We start from the raw sequence: 7,620 nt of genomic DNA, 5'->3' as shown, positions 1-7,620 counted from the left end.
GTTGAAGGAACCATGGCTGAGCTTTCCAACGTGGGGTCACCAGGACCATCTCCACACACTGGCGCTGTAACTGAGAGAGACCCTGGGGATCATAGCAAATGGGGGATGCACATAGAGTAGACTCTGGGACCACAACTGGAGAAAATCATGCAAACTCGCCGCTAGAGGGTCAGGGCTCCAACTGAAAAATATTGCCAGCTGAGTGTTCAGACGGGAAACAAAAAGATCTTTCTTGCATGGATCCTAACGAAGGTTCAACGCCTGAAACACTCTGGACAGAAGCCTCCAATCGCTGGAGTTGCCGAAGAAATGCGAGTTCCAGTCTGCCGTCACATTGGACTTGCTTGGAATGTACTCTGCCACCACTGAAATCTGGTGTCTGAGACAGTAATGCCATAAGTCATTTGCTATCTCTGGCAGCAGGCACCCTCCAAACAATTGGTTTACCTGACTGCAGACAGGTTGTCCATATTGATTAGAATGCAACATTGCACTTTTCAGGGTGACAAAAGCTCCTGCCAGCATTCCAGGCAATTGATGTGGTATCAGAGTTCCTCCGGAGACGACCTGCCCCCGTTTCCACCAGACTGCAACGTGCACACAAGCCCCGACGGCTGGCATCTGACTCTATGATCACCTCCGGAGCACATGCGAATATTGCCCTGCCTTTCCACTCATCCATGTGGGAGAACCACCAAGAGATCTCCATCCTGGCCTCTTCCAACAGAACAATCTGCTCTGAATATTTCAGGCCCTTCTGAAAGTGTAAAATCTTCAAACGCCGAAGGGCTTGATGATGTAAGGGTCTTGGAAAGAGCGCCTGTATGGAGGACACCAGAAGGCCCACCAGATGGGCTAAGATCCTCAATTATATAATCGAAGAGGCAAGGGCTCTCCTCAACTCTTTCTTTATAGAGGATAGTTTGGAAATTGGTAAATGGAGCTGCGCCTTAACAGAATCTATCTGAAATCCTAAGCATTCTATGGTTTGGGAAGGCAGCGTGTTGTACTTGTCCAAAATGGAGTCAAGCCCCAGATCTTGTAGCAATTGTATTGACCATGAGAGATGACAGATTACAGTTTCTTTGTCCTGAGCGAATATCAAGATGTTGTCTTGATAAATGATTAGTCTCACTCCCCTTTCTCTCAGAAGCTGATCCACCGGTCTCAACAATTTGGTGAAACACCAAAGGGCTGAGGACAGGCCAAAGGAAAGGGCGGTGTACTCGTAGTAACGAGAGCCCCATTGAAACTGCAGGAACCTCCTGTGGGGAGTGTCAATTGGGACAGAAAGATACAAGTCTTTTAAGTTGAGGCGCACTAGCCTTGTTTTAAGAGATCTCTGAGTAAATGGATGCCCTCCATTTTGAAATAGCGATACACCATCCATGAACTGAAGTGTTTGAGATTTAATACCAGACGTGAGCCCCAGTTCTTCTTTTGTACCAAAAATATTGTGCTTTAAAAACCTCTATGATGGGACATGGTCTCTATGATATCCTGTTTCTGAAGTAACGCCTGAATTTTGTTGTCTATGAAAATACGTTCTGAGTGGGAAAAATGGAGAGGGGGAGGAGGGGACGTCTGAACAGGATGGGAAAAGAGTTCCAGCCGAAACCCCTGCAATGTCTGAAGGACCTAAGGGTCTTGTGTGATGTTCAACCACTTGGCTGTAAATAGGTAAATTCTTCCCCCTAAAACCACCTCCGAAGAGGGAATTACTCTCACCTGTAGTGGCAACATCGGATGCAGCATGGTTACTGCTTCTGTAGCCTCCTCTGGGGGCTCTGTAGCAGGACGGATAGAAATTGGAACTGCCATAGGCACCTCCTCTGCTTCTCTGGTGGGCTGCTTGTGCAACCTGGTAGTATCCATTGCGGGGCATTTGATCTCTGAAACGTCCGGCCTTGGCAAAAAGGGAGTTGAACACCCCCTTGATGGAGAACTGCGCCTTGTCTAAGGCTGCGAAGGTAGCTACATATTTGCTGAGGTCCTTGACAAACTTGTCGCTGAATAATAAACTGTTGGCCAAGGTCTCTGCTTCACTGGGGGCCAGTACTGCAAGTTTGGGGTCTTTAGCCTGGACCACTGTTGGACCTGGCCCTTTTTACAGGGTCATCCCCAAACTTTTTGCCATCATCCTCCTATTTTTTCTGATCCCTTTTTGTTGACGTAAGGACTCTGAGCACTTTATCACTGCTGGTCAGTGCTGAAATGCATGTGCTCTCCCTTCTAAACTTGGTATGATTGACTTACACATGATGGGCACATTCAATTTACCTGTGCGTCCCTTGTACAGTGGTATTCCTATAACCATGGCCTGTAAATTAAATGCTACTAGTGGGCCTGCAGTGCAGCTGGCACCACCCACAGAAGTTGCCTTTCAAACCTGTCTCAGGACGTCTACCACAGGGCCCGCATGCGCAGATTGCTGCTACAGGATCCGGGCATCTAAATTTACTTGCTAGGCCTGGAACTCCCCTTTTACGATATATAAGTCACCCCTAAGGTAGGCCCTTGATAGCCGTGTCAGGGTGCTATGTGAGTAAAAGGCAGGACATGTGCCTTTTGTGTGGCCTGTCCTGGTAGTTAAAACAGCCCATTTGGTTTCTCACTAATGTGAGTGCTGATTTCTCATACGATTGTATTGGAAATGTCCTAACATATGTCTAGGTGGTATTATCTAATCTATGAGGGGTAGCGTATGCATGTTTGGTATGGTTGTAATGGTAGTGAGAAATGCTGCTTACTGGTATAGGTGGATTTTTTATTACCATGATAGAAATGGCACTTTTATAAAGTGAGCATTTCTCTATGCTTATGACTCTGGTGTTTTGCAGCTTACCTCCAATCCACATCTGGGGCAGAGTGACAGCTAGGGTTTGTGTATACCTTTCAGACAGCCCATACACAGGGAGGGTGGAGGTGTCACAAAGGTGCACCTGCATATTGAATGGTCTTCCTGGGCTGGGAGAGGGAGAAGTGGGGCACACCTGCATTTGTAAAGGCTGTGCCCTGGCCTCACACAAAGGGCTTGTTTCCCCCCCACTGATGTCTGGAGCCTGTGCTAGTGGAGAAAGGGGGCACGCCTAGAACCGGTTAGTACTGGTTGGAACCCCGTCTCCCCCTTTTGTGGAGACTGCGTAAAATGAGTATAAGTACAGGGGGTCACTTCCAAAATATTTAGACACTAATGGACTACTGAACTGAACACTGGATGCTGCTGAAAGGACTCACCAGGAACCACCTTGGGACTACAGCTGTTGTGCTGACCTGTGACCTGCTAGGTCACTGAGAGGGACTGCCACTGCCTATAAACCCTAGTGCTAGCCTGCTTGCTTGGGCCCTGCAGCCCTGTGCCCTCTTTGCTGTCTCCAGAGGCTGGGTGGTGTGTCCCCTCTTATCCTGTTTGGATTACTCTGGTACACAAGGAGAGCCCTCTGTGTTTTCCTTTGTCAGATCGAGAGGATGGCGCTCTAGCCCCTTTTTAACTTCAGGGCATGAAGAGCGCTTTATCTGTTTGTGTGGGGGTGTGTCTTTGCTGGGCACAGGAAAAGTGTCCCTGTATCCTCCTGTGTGCAGTTCTCCCCCCGTTCTAAGTGGAGAAGCCACAAGGAGCCCGCTGGCATAGCACAGAGGTGCATGCGCCTTTCTGTGCCCCGGGGGCACAGGCAAGCACCACCTTTAGGGGCCACTCACTACCGCAGACTCGGTGGACAGTGCAGAATCCGGTGAGCCAGGACCGCACTGCCAGCATGGGTGGCCCAGCGAGGACTCAGGAGACAGGGACGGCCCCTCTGGGAAATCACAGCTACTTCCCTGGCTAGCACCACACTGTTGGTGTGGGCGGCCCAGTGAGGGGAAGCAAAGCAGAGGGAAGCAGCTGTCCCGCTAGAGACCCAAGGACATCCAGCTCTTGCACACAGCTTTCCGGGAGGGCCCTCGACGCACTACAACATTACTGGGAATCTGGGTGGAGGTCTCCCTTGCCTGGCAGCCGCTCATGCAATTACGGGCCGCTGCCCTTTCTGCAATATGTATGGGGGACCCAACAAGGTCTCTCTGCCGATTCCAAAGGTGTACATTCCTCCATCCCCCATTTTTGCAGTATCTGCAGGGGGGGACAGTTCCACAAGTAGGGGACCCGGTTGACGGTGGCTCATAGTGGAGTTGCTGCCAAATTCCTGACAGGATGGTTTCCCTGCGTTGGACGTTACCTTTACCGTAGTTGCCCTAATAGGCTGGCAGGTGTGTTTATTCTATACTGCACGAAGAGATTATCCATGATAGGAGCGCAAAAGCTCCTGCACTAGACCCGGTGTGCTGTGATATCATCCCTTATGTACGAGCAGCGCAGGTGTGCAATGCCTTGCATTTAGACGGTGCTCAGGGGGATTCTTGTAAGAGTTATATTTCCTGGTGGTACTCTTATTCTCATTGTGTAAACCGCATTCTCACTACAGTATCTACTGCCCTCGTTTCTGTATTACTTCAAGTGTGCCCTGGAGTAGGGATATATATTGTGCTTCTCTTGTTGGAAGGGGCCATGTGTCCTCTCAGGAGCCATGATATATGCAGAGGGAAATGTTTTCATGCTATGCGCATTCATGATGATGTATTACCATGGTTATTATGATATGGGCATTTTTGGGGGTAATGATGATCTGCCCTTTGGGAATGTTCCATTCTATGCAATTTTTTGGTGGTAATGACAACCTGACTACTGCTTGTGTTGCAGAATCCCAGCATGTTTTATGTGACTACTGCTTGGCTTTGCAAAGTACTAGTAACCTGTGTGATGTTCTGACAGCTGCTTATGTAGCAAGGTGTTACCGATACATGTTGTGTTTGGTCTAATGATGTTTTATGCAATACAGTTTATTTTTATACAACTGGGTGTTGTGTTTCCTTTGTGGTGTATTCATTGTGTCACGTGTGTAGTGTGTGTTGTGCAAACGCTTTACACATTGCCTCGGGGACAAGCCTGAATGCTTGTGCCAAGCTACCAAGCGGGTGAGCAGGAGTTTTCTTGGTTGTGTGCCTCTTTTGCCCTGACTAGAGTCGTGGGTTCTGCCAGGCTTAGGTGTATATCCTAGTCAACCAGAAACCCCATTTCTAACAACCGCCAACTCTATGATCTTCGTAAGGGGTCCGGAGAGGTCCAAGAGTTTGTCTTGACAACCGCCTTTGGATCCTTAGCAAATTTCCTCAAGAAGGTCGTCATGTTTGGATCCAGTTCCGGCATATCCGCCACCTTCCCCAGGAGGGAAGGGCGAGGGCATTCAGATCTTAAGGTGTTTCTCACATCCTTCTCAAAACCTTTGCGCAGGCGATCCTGCACGTAGTGTGCGACTTCCACACAGGGGACCCACTCCGTGGATTTTGGATGAACAATGTTCTTCGGCTCACTAGGCGCTGGGATATCAGAAGAGAGATAGTTCTTCTTGTGCTCTTCCTTTGAGGGGGGGAGAGTCTTTCTGAGATCCCCAAATAGATTTTCTGAGTTAGAGGAGGAAGAAGGATCGTAAGATACCCCCTGGGATTGGATAGGTCTTTGAGAAAAACATCTATGGCTCCTTGAGGAGTTGAGTCCTAGTATTCATGGACGCGCAGTACTGAGGCAGCTATTTGCGCCAATAAATTTGCTGAGGAAGAGCCACCTGTATGTTGCCTCTGGGAGGGGTCCGAAGCAGAAGACATTGTTTGAGGGATCAAGCATGATTGACTGGGATCACCCAGCAATGCACGTGTGCCATAATTAGCCAGAGGTTGGTTAAATGGCTTAAGGGCTTTGATCAGGGCTCGGTTCACGGAGTCTTACACATGGTAACCCAGTGTCTCCACAAGTCTCTCTTCCATCTGGTATGTAATGGGAATTTCACCTTCCTCCTGGTATTGGTCATCTTCATCATTGGCTTAGTACACCATTGCCACAAGGCTGATGAGAGGAAGAGGTTTGGGGGCTTGGGGAATCAGACCCAAGCAGGTGAGTCAAGTAACAATTAGAAACACTGTTGTACTGGCTGAATGATTTATACTGTTTATTGTGGAGGGAGCCACCTGCCAGTAAAGTAATTCTTTTCCAGCACTAACTGGCAACAGGCCAAATCAGTTTCTCCTGGGATCGGCCCTGAAGCGTGATATTCTGACCCGTTGGCGTTCTAGGGACCTTTCCCATGCCTATGTAAGACTTGCACTGCGCGGAGAGCTGATCCGAAGGGAAAACCTCTGAATCGTTTCTGCGCCCATGTGCAACGCAGGCAGCTGAAAGAGGACAGAGTACAGAGGTCCCACTCCCGCTCCTCTAATTATGCTTGCGATACGGTGCAGGTATGCTTACAACAAAGAACGTAAACTACCATAGGTCAACATTTCCAAACATTTCAAAAACAGCATTTGTTTAATAAAATAATAAAGACACACTTATCTAGGCTGCTGCAGCAGCAAAGAAAGAGGAGGAGAGTGTGTTGTAATGGGACATTATAGGGCTACAGCTCTATGGTTGGTCACATCATTATAATGGTCATGGGTAATGTAGTTTTTGTTTAAGGGTTAGTGTGATTGGCTGCTGTATAATAAACAGTGAAGAAATAGAAGCATAATACGAAGCCTCCGGTTGTGTCATTGAATCTGGGATTCAGATGTCCACAGAAATACAATGAAGATACTGATGACCATTGTCAGGGGAACTAAGTGATGTGAAGGAAAATGAAGAGGCTGCCCTGCAGAATGTGATGAGCACCCCCCAAGATTCCCTTATTTTACAGACATCCACAGGCTTAATACTGAATGGGGCCCTTCAAGGTGTAAGTTCCTTCATTACACACATGAATGCAAGGCCATCAAACTACCAGACAGCCTGATTATGTTTGCAATCCAACTACTCCTTTAGTGCGATAGACATTGTAATAACATTATTAAGTGCACAATAACTCAAGAGCACAAACTTAATACATTTACCACAACTAATCCACAAGGGAAAAAGGAAGCACATATTACTAATCTACTAGATAACTCTAATCGTGGGTTCTGGAGTAGCAAGCTACTTTCAGCAAAGAGCTTAAACATATTGTCAGGGATACTAAGTACAACATAAATTCAATTTACAATTACAATTACAACTTGTAGGGCAGATACCCTAAAAACTCATGCAACAAAATCTTGTCAAATCTTTCTCTTCCTTCATTTTCTCAACTTTTATATTCAGTGGCGGCTACTGCTAATGTCAAATGGGGACGGGGGAAACAATGAAATTCTTTTTTTTTTAAACACAACTTCCCTGCCATTACCTCCATCGCCACCGCCAACTCCTGCCACCTCGTTCATCACTCCTCTTCTTGTGGTGACCCAGCATTCACTGGGACACCAGCACAGCCTCCACAGCAATCCTGGCACTGCTTTCATGCTAAAGCTAGCATGAAAGCAGCACCAGGATGGATCTGAGCAGCTTCGACTACTGCTCAGACACAGCCATGGGGTCTGTGCAGTTTCTCTAGCCCGGCTGTTCAACACAGCCAGGCTGGAGAAACATAAGGGCTCATGTGTGTTTGGCTGGCCTGAGGAGGCCGGCCAAGCACACATGCGCACTTAAGTGCACTCTCTCCTCCTCCCACCTCCAAT

The sequence above is a fragment of the Pleurodeles waltl genome, chromosome 4_2, assembly GCF_031143425.1.
Source record: "Pleurodeles waltl isolate 20211129_DDA chromosome 4_2, aPleWal1.hap1.20221129, whole genome shotgun sequence".
Lineage (NCBI taxonomy): Eukaryota > Metazoa > Chordata > Amphibia > Caudata > Salamandridae > Pleurodeles > Pleurodeles waltl.
The sequence above is the reverse complement of the archived record's forward strand: the minus strand, read 5'-3'. Positions refer to the sequence as shown.